At 46.1% G+C, this 16,393-nt stretch overlaps 7 non-coding genes across 7 annotated transcripts; all 7 read right to left on the bottom strand.

Annotated features, from left to right (window-relative positions):
* Nucleotides 1-1,678: 1,678 nt before the first annotated feature.
* On the bottom strand, nucleotides 1,679-1,869 carry LOC130306611 (U2 spliceosomal RNA). Its single transcript, XR_008855941.1, has one exon. It is a non-coding gene; the product is annotated as a U2 spliceosomal RNA (small nuclear RNA).
* A 2,085-nt stretch (nucleotides 1,870-3,954) lies between these two features.
* LOC130306610 (U2 spliceosomal RNA) lies at nucleotides 3,955-4,145 on the bottom strand. The gene has a single exon (XR_008855940.1). It is a non-coding gene; the product is annotated as a U2 spliceosomal RNA (small nuclear RNA).
* A 2,081-nt stretch (nucleotides 4,146-6,226) lies between these two features.
* Nucleotides 6,227-6,417, bottom strand: LOC130306609 (U2 spliceosomal RNA). The gene has a single exon (XR_008855939.1). It is a non-coding gene; the product is annotated as a U2 spliceosomal RNA (small nuclear RNA).
* Nucleotides 6,418-8,514: 2,097 nt separating this feature from the next.
* Nucleotides 8,515-8,705, bottom strand: LOC130306608 (U2 spliceosomal RNA). Its single transcript, XR_008855938.1, has one exon. It is a non-coding gene; the product is annotated as a U2 spliceosomal RNA (small nuclear RNA).
* Nucleotides 8,706-10,794: 2,089 nt separating this feature from the next.
* On the bottom strand, nucleotides 10,795-10,985 carry LOC130306606 (U2 spliceosomal RNA). The gene has a single exon (XR_008855937.1). It is a non-coding gene; the product is annotated as a U2 spliceosomal RNA (small nuclear RNA).
* Nucleotides 10,986-13,074: 2,089 nt separating this feature from the next.
* LOC130306604 (U2 spliceosomal RNA) lies at nucleotides 13,075-13,265 on the bottom strand. The gene has a single exon (XR_008855935.1). It is a non-coding gene; the product is annotated as a U2 spliceosomal RNA (small nuclear RNA).
* Nucleotides 13,266-15,351: 2,086 nt separating this feature from the next.
* Nucleotides 15,352-15,542, bottom strand: LOC130306603 (U2 spliceosomal RNA). The gene has a single exon (XR_008855934.1). It is a non-coding gene; the product is annotated as a U2 spliceosomal RNA (small nuclear RNA).
* Between the last annotated feature and the right edge of the window lie 851 nt (nucleotides 15,543-16,393).

The following is a 16,393-nucleotide window of genomic DNA, read 5'->3' as shown; positions in this document are numbered from 1 at the left end:
TTACCTGTGTGGGTTAAATCCGGGTTATTTGACAACCTATGGCGGTGATGGTTCTGCTCAGGCAGAGCAGTGCTGATGCTCCTCATAAAGCTGTCGCTGCTGTGAAGGTTCTAGGTGACATCACAATCCCTATGGTTACATACACGACAAAGCTGGGTTGTTGTTGTTTACACTCTGCAAGGCCTGTGGAAGTGAGTGACATCATAGCACTGTAGTTCTGAGGGTTCTAGATGGATGCAACAATCTCCTGTTGCTTCTATGAAGGCCATAATAGACGACATCACCAAACAGCTCCATAGTCACATACACAGCAAAGGAGAGATGTTGTTTACACCTAGTGATGTCAGTGGTATTGAGTGACATCACAGCACAGTGCTAAGGCTCCTGGGCCTGGACACAGCAGCGGCTGCAATATCTCAACGGAGAATACGTTTATATATATGTGTGTGTGTGCGCGTATATATATATATATATATATATATATATATATATATATATATATATATTTCTCCGCCGAAATCACTTTTAAACCCATTTCCACCTTTTTTTCCCTTCTCTTCCTCTTACTTTTTTTTCACGTTTTTTTACGTTTTTCTCCTTTTCGCCTCTTTTCTGGGCGTATTATTCTTCTTTTTCTTCTTTTTTTTCGTCTAATGCATACCCCATCAGTGCAGCAATGCTTATTCAATACCGCCAGCAGATGGAGACACTGGGGGATAATTTTCTAAGGATTTATACTGATTTTTCCTGTCTGAATTTGTCGCACAGAAAGTTGCAGGCCAAATATGTGTGACATTTCTGCGACTTTAGCTTCTAGAGCATTTTTACAACATTATACATAGGTGCTGAATACATAAAAAGCGACTGTTCAGCGACAGACAAGTCGCATCGGCTGAAAGTAGGCCAGAATGTCAGTCCATGTTGGAGCAGGTTTAGATACAGTCTAAAGCATAGATCTCAAAGTCTGTGCACAGAATTTAGCAAGGGCCTCGCACCTTCTGATGCATCAGGTAGGTGCACTATAGCATAGCCTAACCCTCTGTACTTTGGTCTATATTGATGCGGGACATAGACAGCCAGCTGATGACCAATCCATTAGTGCAATGGATGGCTGGAAGCATTTGTCTTTGCCTTTGCAATACCACAGAAGCAATGCATGGTCAATGTACAGCAATGACACACCTGTGTGAACAGCCAGGAGACCCCCCCATGTTATGTTACATAGTTACATAGTTAGTACGGTCGAAAAAAGACATATGTCCATCAAGTTCAACCAGGGAATTAAGGGGTAGGGGTGTGGCGCGATATTGGGGAAGGGATGAGATTTTATATTTCTTCATAAGCATTAATCTTATTTTGTCAATTAGGAACATTCAGCACCCACCCGCTATCAAGGCAGCTGCCTATCATGTCATGCCCTACCTGCACAGGTGTGCTGGCTACTCAAATGATCCAATTAAGGAGGCCATTTAGTCAGCAGCAGCAGAAGTCCTGTGCCTGGACGCTCCAACAGCGGCCAGACACAAGCAGAAGCAGCAGAAGCAGCAGCAGCACCACCTTTTGTTTTTTGGCTGCAGCAGCAGCAGCAGCAGCAGCAAGGCCCACAGGGCTGGCTAGCTGGCTAGCCAGCAAGCAGGTAGCAATGAAAGTAGGAATCTTTCTTTTTAACCCTGTAAGGGGGTGGTGCACTGTACCCGAAGATACTGCCATATCGGGTCAATGCATAGGGCGACGGAAGCAAGCTTCGAAATCGGCCCCCGTTCTCAAAAATCCATTTAATATATGGTCCCCAGATAGGGGACGTATCAGATATTAAACTGATAAGAACAGATACTACACTTGATCTTAGCCAAAAGGCCGAGAAGCGATAACCGTGAAAGGGGCGGGCCCAACAAGGTCCCCTTCATGGGCACTATCACTGCTTGCTGTCAGGGAGGCTGCCAGACAATTTTCCATGCACACTCTGGGCTGGGGGGCAGTCAACCACCAGTACACACAGCAGAACCTAAACCCATACCATTATTGCTAAGCAGCAAGACAGGGGCCCATTGCACTCCCACGGGGCCTTTTTAAATGCAATCCATAACCCGGATTTGCCAGGAACCCTTCTTACTCCTCCTACTTGCATGTGACACTGGGCTTAGGATCTGCATAGGAAACACACACACAAGCACACACCTACCTTTGTTGCCTGCAGATGCCTCCTTGGCTGTCCCCAAACGGTATCAAACCAACACCCACGGGAAGCTGTAAGCATAGAGGACATGCCTGCACCCCATTGGACTTACCTGTGTGGGTTAAATCCGGGTTATTTGACAACCTATGGCGGTGATGGTTCTGCTCAGGCAGAGCAGTGCTGATGCTCCTCATAAAGCTGTCGCTGCTGTGAAGGTTCTAGGTGACATCACAATCCCTATGGTTACATACACGACAAAGCTGGGTTGTTGTTGTTTACACTCTGCAAGGCCTGTGGAAGTGAGTGACATCATAGCACTGTAGTTCTGAGGGTTCTAGATGGATGCAACAATCTCCTGTTGCTTCTATGAAGGCCATAATAGACGACATCACCAAACAGCTCCATAGTCACATACACAGCAAAGGAGAGATGTTGTTTACACCTAGTGATGTCAGTGGTATTGAGTGACATCACAGCACAGTGCTAAGGCTCCTGGGCCTGGACACAGCAGCGGCTGCAATATCTCAACGGAGAATACGTTTATATATATGTGTGTGTGTGCGCGTATATATATATATATATATATATATATATATATATATATATTTCTCCGCCGAAATCACTTTTAAACCCATTTCCACCTTTTTTTCCCTTCTCTTCCTCTTACTTTTTTTTCACGTTTTTTTACGTTTTTCTCCTTTTCGCCTCTTTTCTGGGCGTATTATTCTTCTTTTTCTTCTTTTTTTTCGTCTAATGCATACCCCATCAGTGCAGCAATGCTTATTCAATACCGCCAGCAGATGGAGACACTGGGGGATAATTTTCTGAGGATTTATACTGATTTTTCCTGTCTGAATTTGTCGCACAGAAAGTTGCAGGCCAAATATGTGTGACATTTCTGCGACTTTAGCTTCTAGAGCATTTTTACAACATTATACATAGGTGCTGAATACATAAAAAGCGACTGTTCAGCGACAGACAAGTCGCATCGGCTGAAAGTAGGCCAGAATGTCAGTCCATGTTGGAGCAGGTTTAGATACAGTCTAAAGCATAGATCTCAAAGTCTGTGCACAGAATTTAGCAAGGGCCTCGCACCTTCTGATGCATCAGGTAGGTGCACTATAGCATAGCCTAACCCTCTGTACTTTGGTCTATATTGATGCGGGACATAGACAGCCAGCTGATGACCAATCCATTAGTGCAATGGATGGCTGGAAGCATTTGTCTTTGCCTTTGCAATACCACAGAAGCAATGCATGGTCAATGTACAGCAATGACACACCTGTGTGAACAGCCAGGAGACCCCCCCATGTTATGTTACATAGTTACATAGTTAGTACGGTCGAAAAAAGACATATGTCCATCAAGTTCAACCAGGGAATTAAGGGGTAGGGGTGTGGCGCGATATTGGGGAAGGGATGATATTTTATATTTCTTCATAAGCATTAATCTTATTTTGTCAATTAGGAACATTCAGCACCCACCCGCTATCAAGGCAGCTGCCTATCATGTCATGCCCTACCTGCACAGGTGTGCTGGCTACTCAAATGATCCAATTAAGGAGGCCATTTAGTCAGCAGCAGCAGAAGTCCTGTGCCTGGACGCTCCAACAGCGGCCAGACACAAGCAGAAGCAGCAGAAGCAGCAGCAGCACCACCTTTTGTTTTTTGGCTGCAGCAGCAGCAGCAGCAGCAGCAAGGCCCACAGGGCTGGCTAGCTGGCTAGCCAGCAAGCAGGTAGCAATGAAAGTAGGAATCTTTCTTTTTAACCCTGTAAGGGGGTGGTGCACTGTACCCGAAGATACTGCCATATCGGGTCAATGCATAGGGCGACGGAAGCAAGCTTCGAAATCGGCCCCCGTTCTCAAAAATCCATTTAATATATGGTCCCCAGATAGGGGACGTATCAGATATTAAACTGATAAGAACAGATACTACACTTGATCTTAGCCAAAAGGCCGAGAAGCGATAACCGTGAAAGGGGCGGGCCCAACAAGGTCCCCTTCATGGGCACTATCACTGCTTGCTGTCAGGGAGGCTGCCAGACAATTTTCCATGCACACTCTGGGCTGGGGGGCAGTCAACCACCAGTACACACAGCAGAACCTAAACCCATACCATTATTGCTAAGCAGCAAGACAGGGGCCCATTGCACTCCCACGGGGCCTTTTTAAATGCAATCCATAACCCGGATTTGCCAGGAACCCTTCTTACTCCTCCTACTTGCATGTGACACTGGGCTTAGGATCTGCATAGGAAACACACACACAAGCACACACCTACCTTTGTTGCCTGCAGATGCCTCCTTGGCTGTCCCCAAACGGTATCAAACCAACACCCATGGGAAGCTGTAAGCATAGAGGACATGCCTGCACCCCATTGGACTTACCTGTGTGGGTTAAATCCGGGTTATTTGACAACCTATGGCGGTGATGGTTCTGCTCAGGCAGAGCAGTGCTGATGCTCCTCATAAAGCTGTCGCTGCTGTGAAGGTTCTAGGTGACATCACAATCCCTATGGTTACATACACGACAAAGCTGGGTTGTTGTTGTTTACACTCTGCAAGGCCTGTGGAAGTGAGTGACATCATAGCACTGTAGTTCTGAGGGTTCTAGATGGATGCAACAATCTCCTGTTGCTTCTATGAAGGCCATAATAGACGACATCACCAAACAGCTCCATAGTCACATACACAGCAAAGGAGAGATGTTGTTTACACCTAGTGATGTCAGTGGTATTGAGTGACATCACAGCACAGTGCTAAGGCTCCTGGGCCTGGACACAGCAGCGGCTGCAATATCTCAACGGAGAATACGTTTATATATATGTGTGTGTGTGCGCGTATATATATATATATATATATATATATATATATATATTTCTCCGCCGAAATCACTTTTAAACCCATTTCCACCTTTTTTTCCCTTCTCTTCCTCTTACTTTTTTTTCACGTTTTTTTACGTTTTTCTCCTTTTCGCCTCTTTTCTGGGCGTATTATTCTTCTTTTTCTTCTTTTTTTTCGTCTAATGCATACCCCATCAGTGCAGCAATGCTTATTCAATACCGCCAGCAGATGGAGACACTGGGGGATAATTTTCTAAGGATTTATACTGATTTTTCCTGTCTGAATTTGTCGCACAGAAAGTTGCAGGCCAAATATGTGTGACATTTCTGCGACTTTAGCTTCTAGAGCATTTTTACAACATTATACATAGGTGCTGAATACATAAAAAGCGACTGTTCAGCGACAGACAAGTCGCATCGGCTGAAAGTAGGCCAGAATGTCAGTCCATGTTGGAGCAGGTTTAGATACAGTCTAAAGCATAGATCTCAAAGTCTGTGCACAGAATTTAGCAAGGGCCTCGCACCTTCTGATGCATCAGGTAGGTGCACTATAGCATAGCCTAACCCTCTGTACTTTGGTCTATATTGATGCGGGACATAGACAGCCAGCTGATGACCAATCCATTAGTGCAATGGATGGCTGGAAGCATTTGTCTTTGCCTTTGCAATACCACAGAAGCAATGCATGGTCAATGTACAGCAATGACACACCTGTGTGAACAGCCAGGAGACCCCCCCATGTTATGTTACATAGTTACATAGTTAGTACGGTCGAAAAAAGACATATGTCCATCAAGTTCAACCAGGGAATTAAGGGGTAGGGGTGTGGCGCGATATTGGGGAAGGGATGAGATTTTATATTTCTTCATAAGCATTAATCTTATTTTGTCAATTAGGAACATTCAGCACCCACCCGCTATCAAGGCAGCTGCCTATCATGTCATGCCCTACCTGCACAGGTGTGCTGGCTACTCAAATGATCCAATTAAGGAGGCCATTTAGTCAGCAGCAGCAGAAGTCCTGTGCCTGGACGCTCCAACAGCGGCCAGACACAAGCAGAAGCAGCAGAAGCAGCAGCAGCACCACCTTTTGTTTTTTGGCTGCAGCAGCAGCAGCAGCAGCAGCAAGGCCCACAGGGCTGGCTAGCTGGCTAGCCAGCAAGCAGGTAGCAATGAAAGTAGGAATCTTTCTTTTTAACCCTGTAAGGGGGTGGTGCACTGTACCCGAAGATACTGCCATATCGGGTCAATGCATAGGGCGACGGAAGCAAGCTTCGAAATCGGCCCCCGTTCTCAAAAATCCATTTAATATATGGTCCCCAGATAGGGGACGTATCAGATATTAAACTGATAAGAACAGATACTACACTTGATCTTAGCCAAAAGGCCGAGAAGCGATAACCGTGAAAGGGGCGGGCCCAACAAGGTCCCCTTCATGGGCACTATCACTGCTTGCTGTCAGGGAGGCTGCCAGACAATTTTCCATGCACACTCTGGGCTGGGGGGCAGTCAACCACCAGTACACACAGCAGAACCTAAACCCATACCATTATTGCTAAGCAGCAAGACAGGGGCCCATTGCACTCCCACGGGGCCTTTTTAAATGCAATCCATAACCCGGATTTGCCAGGAACCCTTCTTACTCCTCCTACTTGCATGTGACACTGGGCTTAGGATCTGCATAGGAAACACACACACAAGCACACACCTACCTTTGTTGCCTGCAGATGCCTCCTTGGCTGTCCCCAAACGGTATCAAACCAACACCCACGGGAAGCTGTAAGCATAGAGGACATGCCTGCACCCCATTGGACTTACCTGTGTGGGTTAAATCCGGGTTATTTGACAACCTATGGCGGTGATGGTTCTGCTCAGGCAGAGCAGTGCTGATGCTCCTCATAAAGCTGTCGCTGCTGTGAAGGTTCTAGGTGACATCACAATCCCTATGGTTACATACACGACAAAGCTGGGTTGTTGTTGTTTACACTCTGCAAGGCCTGTGGAAGTGAGTGACATCATAGCACTGTAGTTCTGAGGGTTCTAGATGGATGCAACAATCTCCTGTTGCTTCTATGAAGGCCATAATAGACGACATCACCAAACAGCTCCATAGTCACATACACAGCAAAGGAGAGATGTTGTTTACACCTAGTGATGTCAGTGGTATTGAGTGACATCACAGCACAGTGCTAAGGCTCCTGGGCCTGGACACAGCAGCGGCTGCAATATCTCAACGGAGAATACGTTTATATATATGTGTGTGTGTGCGCGTATATATATATATATATATATATATATATATATATATATATATATATATATATATATTCTCCGCCGAAATCACTTTTAAACCCATTTCCACCTTTTTTTCCCTTCTCTTCCTCTTACTTTTTTTTCACGTTTTTTTACGTTTTTCTCCTTTTCGCCTCTTTTCTGGGCGTATTATTCTTCTTTTTCTTCTTTTTTTTCGTCTAATGCATACCCCATCAGTGCAGCAATGCTTATTCAATACCGCCAGCAGATGGAGACACTGGGGGATAATTTTCTAAGGATTTATACTGATTTTTCCTGTCTGAATTTGTCGCACAGAAAGTTGCAGGCCAAATATGTGTGACATTTCTGCGACTTTAGCTTCTAGAGCATTTTTACAACATTATACATAGGTGCTGAATACATAAAAAGCGACTGTTCAGCGACAGACAAGTCGCATCGGCTGAAAGTAGGCCAGAATGTCAGTCCATGTTGGAGCAGGTTTAGATACAGTCTAAAGCATAGATCTCAAAGTCTGTGCACAGAATTTAGCAAGGGCCTCGCACCTTCTGATGCATCAGGTAGGTGCACTATAGCATAGCCTAACCCTCTGTACTTTGGTCTATATTGATGCGGGACATAGACAGCCAGCTGATGACCAATCCATTAGTGCAATGGATGGCTGGAAGCATTTGTCTTTGCCTTTGCAATACCACAGAAGCAATGCATGGTCAATGTACAGCAATGACACACCTGTGTGAACAGCCAGGAGACCCCCCCATGTTATGTTACATAGTTACATAGTTAGTACGGTCGAAAAAAGACATATGTCCATCAAGTTCAACCAGGGAATTAAGGGGTAGGGGTGTGGCGCGATATTGGGGAAGGGATGAGATTTTATATTTCTTCATAAGCATTAATCTTATTTTGTCAATTAGGAACATTCAGCACCCACCCGCTATCAAGGCAGCTGCCTATCATGTCATGCCCTACCTGCACAGGTGTGCTGGCTACTCAAATGATCCAATTAAGGAGGCCATTTAGTCAGCAGCAGCAGAAGTCCTGTGCCTGGACGCTCCAACAGCGGCCAGACACAAGCAGAAGCAGCAGAAGCAGCAGCAGCACCACCTTTTGTTTTTTGGCTGCAGCAGCAGCAGCAGCAGCAAGGCCCACAGGGCTGGCTAGCTGGCTAGCCAGCAAGCAGGTAGCAATGAAAGTAGGAATCTTTCTTTTTAACCCTGTAAGGGGGTGGTGCACTGTACCCGAAGATACTGCCATATCGGGTCAATGCATAGGGCGACGGAAGCAAGCTTCGAAATCGGCCCCCGTTCTCAAAAATCCATTTAATATATGGTCCCCAGATAGGGGACGTATCAGATATTAAACTGATAAGAACAGATACTACACTTGATCTTAGCCAAAAGGCCGAGAAGCGATAACCGTGAAAGGGGCGGGCCCAACAAGGTCCCCTTCATGGGCACTATCACTGCTTGCTGTCAGGGAGGCTGCCAGACAATTTTCCATGCACACTCTGGGCTGGGGGGCAGTCAACCACCAGTACACACAGCAGAACCTAAACCCATACCATTATTGCTAAGCAGCAAGACAGGGGCCCATTGCACTCCCACGGGGCCTTTTTAAATGCAATCCATAACCCGGATTTGCCAGGAACCCTTCTTACTCCTCCTACTTGCATGTGACACTGGGCTTAGGATCTGCATAGGAAACACACACACAAGCACACACCTACCTTTGTTGCCTGCAGATGCCTCCTTGGCTGTCCCCAAACGGTATCAAACCAACACCCACGGGAAGCTGTAAGCATAGAGGACATGCCTGCACCCCATTGGACTTACCTGTGTGGGTTAAATCCGGGTTATTTGACAACCTATGGCGGTGATGGTTCTGCTCAGGCAGAGCAGTGCTGATGCTCCTCATAAAGCTGTCGCTGCTGTGAAGGTTCTAGGTGACATCACAATCCCTATGGTTACATACACGACAAAGCTGGGTTGTTGTTGTTTACACTCTGCAAGGCCTGTGGAAGTGAGTGACATCATAGCACTGTAGTTCTGAGGGTTCTAGATGGATGCAACAATCTCCTGTTGCTTCTATGAAGGCCATAATAGACGACATCACCAAACAGCTCCATAGTCACATACACAGCAAAGGAGAGATGTTGTTTACACCTAGTGATGTCAGTGGTATTGAGTGACATCACAGCACAGTGCTAAGGCTCCTGGGCCTGGACACAGCAGCGGCTGCAATATCTCAACGGAGAATACGTTTATATATATGTGTGTGTGTGCGCGTATATATATATATATATATATATATATATATATATATATATATATTTCTCCGCCGAAATCACTTTTAAACCCATTTCCACCTTTTTTTCCCTTCTCTTCCTCTTACTTTTTTTTCACGTTTTTTTACGTTTTTCTCCTTTTCGCCTCTTTTCTGGGCGTATTATTCTTCTTTTTCTTCTTTTTTTTCGTCTAATGCATACCCCATCAGTGCAGCAATGCTTATTCAATACCGCCAGCAGATGGAGACACTGGGGGATAATTTTCTAAGGATTTATACTGATTTTTCCTGTCTGAATTTGTCGCACAGAAAGTTGCAGGCCAAATATGTGTGACATTTCTGCGACTTTAGCTTCTAGAGCATTTTTACAACATTATACATAGGTGCTGAATACATAAAAAGCGACTGTTCAGCGACAGACAAGTCGCATCGGCTGAAAGTAGGCCAGAATGTCAGTCCATGTTGGAGCAGGTTTAGATACAGTCTAAAGCATAGATCTCAAAGTCTGTGCACAGAATTTAGCAAGGGCCTCGCACCTTCTGATGCATCAGGTAGGTGCACTATAGCATAGCCTAACCCTCTGTACTTTGGTCTATATTGATGCGGGACATAGACAGCCAGCTGATGACCAATCCATTAGTGCAATGGATGGCTGGAAGCATTTGTCTTTGCCTTTGCAATACCACAGAAGCAATGCATGGTCAATGTACAGCAATGACACACCTGTGTGAACAGCCAGGAGACCCCCCCATGTTATGTTACATAGTTACATAGTTAGTACGGTCGAAAAAAGACATATGTCCATCAAGTTCAACCAGGGAATTAAGGGGTAGGGGTGTGGCGCGATATTGGGGAAGGGATGAGATTTTATATTTCTTCATAAGCATTAATCTTATTTTGTCAATTAGGAACATTCAGCACCCACCCGCTATCAAGGCAGCTGCCTATCATGTCATGCCCTACCTGCACAGGTGTGCTGGCTACTCAAATGATCCAATTAAGGAGGCCATTTAGTCAGCAGCAGCAGAAGTCCTGTGCCTGGACGCTCCAACAGCGGCCAGACACAAGCAGAAGCAGCAGAAGCAGCAGCAGCACCACCTTTTGTTTTTTGGCTGCAGCAGCAGCAGCAGCAGCAGCAAGGCCCACAGGGCTGGCTAGCTGGCTAGCCAGCAAGCAGGTAGCAATGAAAGTAGGAATCTTTCTTTTTAACCCTGTAAGGGGGTGGTGCACTGTACCCGAAGATACTGCCATATCGGGTCAATGCATAGGGCGACGGAAGCAAGCTTCGAAATCGGCCCCCGTTCTCAAAAATCCATTTAATATATGGTCCCCAGATAGGGGACGTATCAGATATTAAACTGATAAGAACAGATACTACACTTGATCTTAGCCAAAAGGCCGAGAAGCGATAACCGTGAAAGGGGCGGGCCCAACAAGGTCCCCTTCATGGGCACTATCACTGCTTGCTGTCAGGGAGGCTGCCAGACAATTTTCCATGCACACTCTGGGCTGGGGGGCAGTCAACCACCAGTACACACAGCAGAACCTAAACCCATACCATTATTGCTAAGCAGCAAGACAGGGGCCCATTGCACTCCCACGGGGCCTTTTTAAATGCAATCCATAACCCGGATTTGCCAGGAACCCTTCTTACTCCTCCTACTTGCATGTGACACTGGGCTTAGGATCTGCATAGGAAACACACACACAAGCACACACCTACCTTTGTTGCCTGCAGATGCCTCCTTGGCTGTCCCCAAACGGTATCAAACCAACACCCACGGGAAGCTGTAAGCATAGAGGACATGCCTGCACCCCATTGGACTTACCTGTGTGGGTTAAATCCGGGTTATTTGACAACCTATGGCGGTGATGGTTCTGCTCAGGCAGAGCAGTGCTGATGCTCCTCATAAAGCTGTCGCTGCTGTGAAGGTTCTAGGTGACATCACAATCCCTATGGTTACATACACGACAAAGCTGGGTTGTTGTTGTTTACACTCTGCAAGGCCTGTGGAAGTGAGTGACATCATAGCACTGTAGTTCTGAGGGTTCTAGATGGATGCAACAATCTCCTGTTGCTTCTATGAAGGCCATAATAGACGACATCACCAAACAGCTCCATAGTCACATACACAGCAAAGGAGAGATGTTGTTTACACCTAGTGATGTCAGTGGTATTGAGTGACATCACAGCACAGTGCTAAGGCTCCTGGGCCTGGACACAGCAGCGGCTGCAATATCTCAACGGAGAATACGTTTATATATATGTGTGTGTGTGCGCGTATATATATATATATATATATATATATATATATATATATATATATTTCTCCGCCGAAATCACTTTTAAACCCATTTCCACCTTTTTTTCCCTTCTCTTCCTCTTACTTTTTTTTCACGTTTTTTTACGTTTTTCTCCTTTTCGCCTCTTTTCTGGGCGTATTATTCTTCTTTTTCTTCTTTTTTTTCGTCTAATGCATACCCCATCAGTGCAGCAATGCTTATTCAATACCGCCAGCAGATGGAGACACTGGGGGATAATTTTCTAAGGATTTATACTGATTTTTCCTGTCTGAATTTGTCGCACAGAAAGTTGCAGGCCAAATATGTGTGACATTTCTGCGACTTTAGCTTCTAGAGCATTTTTACAACATTATACATAGGTGCTGAATACATAAAAAGCGACTGTTCAGCGACAGACAAGTCGCATCGGCTGAAAGTAGGCCAGAATGTCAGTCCATGTTGGAGCAGGTTTAGATACAGTCTAAAGCATAGATCTCAAAGTCTGTGCACAGAATTTAGCAAGGGCCTCGCACCTTCTGATGCATCAGGTAGGTGCACTATAGCATAGCCTAACCCTCTGTACTTTGGTCTATATTGATGCGGGACATAGACAGCCAGCTGATGACCAATCCATTAGTGCAATGGATGGCTGGAAGCATTTGTCTTTGCCTTTGCAATACCACAGAAGCAATGCATGGTCAATGTACAGCAATGACACACCTGTGTGAACAGCCAGGAGACCCCCCCATGTTATGTTACATAGTTACATAGTTAGTACGGTCGAAAAAAGACATATGTCCATCAAGTTCAACCAGGGAATTAAGGGGTAGGGGTGTGGCGCGATATTGGGGAAGGGATGAGATTTTATATTTCTTCATAAGCATTAATCTTATTTTGTCAATTAGGAACATTCAGCACCCACCCGCTATCAAGGCAGCTGCCTATCATGTCATGCCCTACCTGCACAGGTGTGCTGGCTACTCAAATGATCCAATTAAGGAGGCCATTTAGTCAGCAGCAGCAGAAGTCCTGTGCCTGGACGCTCCAACAGCGGCCAGACACAAGCAGAAGCAGCAGAAGCAGCAGCAGCACCACCTTTTGTTTTTTGGCTGCAGCAGCAGCAGCAGCAGCAGCAAGGCCCACAGGGCTGGCTAGCTGGCTAGCCAGCAAGCAGGTAGCAATGAAAGTAGGAATCTTTCTTTTTAACCCTGTAAGGGGGTGGTGCACTGTACCCGAAGATACTGCCATATCGGGTCAATGCATAGGGCGACGGAAGCAAGCTTCGAAATCGGCCCCCGTTCTCAAAAATCCATTTAATATATGGTCCCCAGATAGGGGACGTATCAGATATTAAACTGATAAGAACAGATACTACACTTGATCTTAGCCAAAAGGCCGAGAAGCGATAACCGTGAAAGGGGCGGGCCCAACAAGGTCCCCTTCATGGGCACTATCACTGCTTGCTGTCAGGGAGGCTGCCAGACAATTTTCCATGCACACTCTGGGCTGGGGGGCAGTCAACCACCAGTACACACAGCAGAACCTAAACCCATACCATTATTGCTAAGCAGCAAGACAGGGGCCCATTGCACTCCCACGGGGCCTTTTTAAATGCAATCCATAACCCGGATTTGCCAGGAACCCTTCTTACTCCTCCTACTTGCATGTGACACTGGGCTTAGGATCTGCATAGGAAACACACACACAAGCACACACCTACCTTTGTTGCCTGCAGATGCCTCCTTGGCTGTCCCCAAACGGTATCAAACCAAAACCCACGGGAAGCTGTAAGCATAGAGGACATGCCTGCACCCCATTGGACTTACCTGTGTGGGTTAAATCCGGGTTATTTGACAACCTATGGCGGTGATGGTTCTGCTCAGGCAGAGCAGTGCTGATGCTCCTCATAAAGCTGTCGCTGCTGTGAAGGTTCTAGGTGACATCACAATCCCTATGGTTACATACACGACAAAGCTGGGTTGTTGTTGTTTACACTCTGCAAGGCCTGTGGAAGTGAGTGACATCATAGCACTGTAGTTCTGAGGGTTCAAGATGGATGCAACAATCTCCTGTTGCTTCTATGAAGGCCATAATAGACGACATCACCAAACAGCTCCATAGTCACATACACAGCAAAGGAGAGATGTTGTTTACACCTAGTGATGTCAGTGGTATTGAGTGACATCACAGCACAGTGCAAAGGCTCCTGGGCCTGGACACAGCAGCGGCTGCAATATCTCAACGGAGAATACGTTTATATATATGTGTGTGTGTGCGCGTATATATATATATATATATATATATATATATATATATATATATTTCTCCGCCGAAATCACTTTTAAACCCATTTCCACCTTTTTTTCCCTTCTCTTCCTCTTACTTTTTTTTCACGTTTTTTTACGTTTTTCTCCTTTTCGCCTCTTTTCTGGGCGTATTATTCTTCTTTTTCTTCTTTTTTTTCGTCTAATGCATACCCCATCAGTGCAGCAATGCTTATTCAATACCGCCAGCAGATGGAGACACTGGGGGATAATTTTCTAAGGATTTATACTGATTTTTCCTGTCTGAATTTGTCGCACAGAAAGTTGCAGGCCAAATATGTGTGACATTTCTGCGACTTTAGCTTCTAGAGCATTTTTACAACATTATACATAGGTGCTGAATACATAAAAAGCGACTGTTCAGCGACAGACAAGTCGCATCGGCTGAAAGTAGGCCAGAATGTCAGCCCATGTTGGAGCAGGTTTAGATACAGTCTAAAGCATAGATCTCAAAGTCTGTGCACAGAATTTAGCAAGGGCCTCGCACCTTCTGATGCATCAGGTAGGTGCACTATAGCATAGCCTAACCCTCTGTACTTTGGTCTATATTGATGCGGGACATAGACAGCCAGCTGATGACCAATCCATTAGTGCAATGGATGGCTGGAAGCATTTGTCTTTGCCTTTGCAATACCACAGAAGCAATGCATGGTCAATGTACAGCAATGACACACCTGTGTGAACAGCCAGGAGACCCCCCCATGTTATGTTACATAGTTACATAGTTAGTACGGTCGAAAAAAGACATATGTCCATCAAGTTCAACCAGGGAATTAAGGGGTAGGGGTGTGGCGCGATATTGGGGAAGGGATGAGATTTTATATTTCTTCATAAGCATTAATCTTATTTTGTCAATTAGGAACATTCAGCACCCACCCGCTATCAAGGCAGCTGCCTATCATGTCATGCCCTACCTGCACAGGTGTGCTGGCTACTCAAATGATCCAATTAAGGAGGCCATTTAGTCAGCAGCAGCAGAAGTCCTGTGCCTGGACGCTCCAACAGCGGCCAGACACAAGCAGAAGCAGCAGAAGCAGCAGCAGCACCACCTTTTGTTTTTTGGCTGCAGCAGCAGCAGCAGCAGCAGCAAGGCCCACAGGGCTGGCTAGCTGGCTAGCCAGCAAGCAGGTAGCAATGAAATAGGAATCTTTCTTTTTAACCCTGTAAGGGGGTGGTGCACTGTACCCGAAGATACTGCCATATCGGGTCAATGCATAGGGCGACGGAAGCAAGCTTCGAAATCGGCCCCCGTTCTCAAAAATCCATTTAATATATGGTCCCCAGATAGGGGACGTATCAGATATTAAACTGATAAGAACAGATACTACACTTGATCTTAGCCAAAAGGCCGAGAAGCGATAACCGTGAAAGGGGCGGGCCCAACAAGGTCCCCTTCATGGGCACTATCACTGCTTGCTGTCAGGGAGGCTGCCAGACAATTTTCCATGCACACTCTGGGCTGGGGGGCAGTCAACCACCAGTACACACAGCAGAACCTAAACCCATACCATTATTGCTAAGCAGCAAGACAGGGGCCCATTGCACTCCCACGGGGCCTTTTTAAATGCAATCCATAACCCGGATTTGCCAGGAACCCTTCTTACTCCTCCTACTTGCATGTGACACTGGGCTTAGGATCTGCATAGGAAACACACACACAAGCACACACCTACCTTTGTTGCCTGCAGATGCCTCCTTGGCTGTCCCCAAACGGTATCAAACCAACACCCACGGGAAGCTGTAAGCATAGAGGACATGCCTGCACCCCATTGGACTTACCTGTGTGGGTTAAATCCGGGTTATTTGACAACCTATGGCGGTGATGGTTCTGCTCAGGCAGAGCAGTGCTGATGCTCCTCATAAAGCTGTCGCTGCTGTGAAGGTTCTAGGTGACATCACAATCCCTATGGTTACATACACGACAAAGCTGGGTTGTTGTTGTTTACACTCTGCAAGGCCTGTGGAAGTGAGTGACATCATAGCACTGTAGTTCTGAGGGTTCTAGATGGATGCAACAATCTCCTGTTGCTTCTATGAAGGCCATAATAGACGACATCACCAAACAGCTCCATAGTCACATACACAGCAAAGGAGAGATGTTGTTTACACCTAGTGATGTCAGTGGTATTGAGTGACATCACAGCACAGTGCTAAGGCTCCTGGGCCTGGACACAGCAGCGGCTGCAATATCTCAACGGAGAATACGTTTAT

This window comes from Hyla sarda, unplaced genomic scaffold (genome assembly GCF_029499605.1).
Source record: "Hyla sarda isolate aHylSar1 unplaced genomic scaffold, aHylSar1.hap1 scaffold_1385, whole genome shotgun sequence".
Lineage (NCBI taxonomy): Eukaryota > Metazoa > Chordata > Amphibia > Anura > Hylidae > Hyla > Hyla sarda.
The sequence above is the reverse complement of the archived record's forward strand: the minus strand, read 5'-3'. Positions and strand labels throughout refer to the sequence as shown.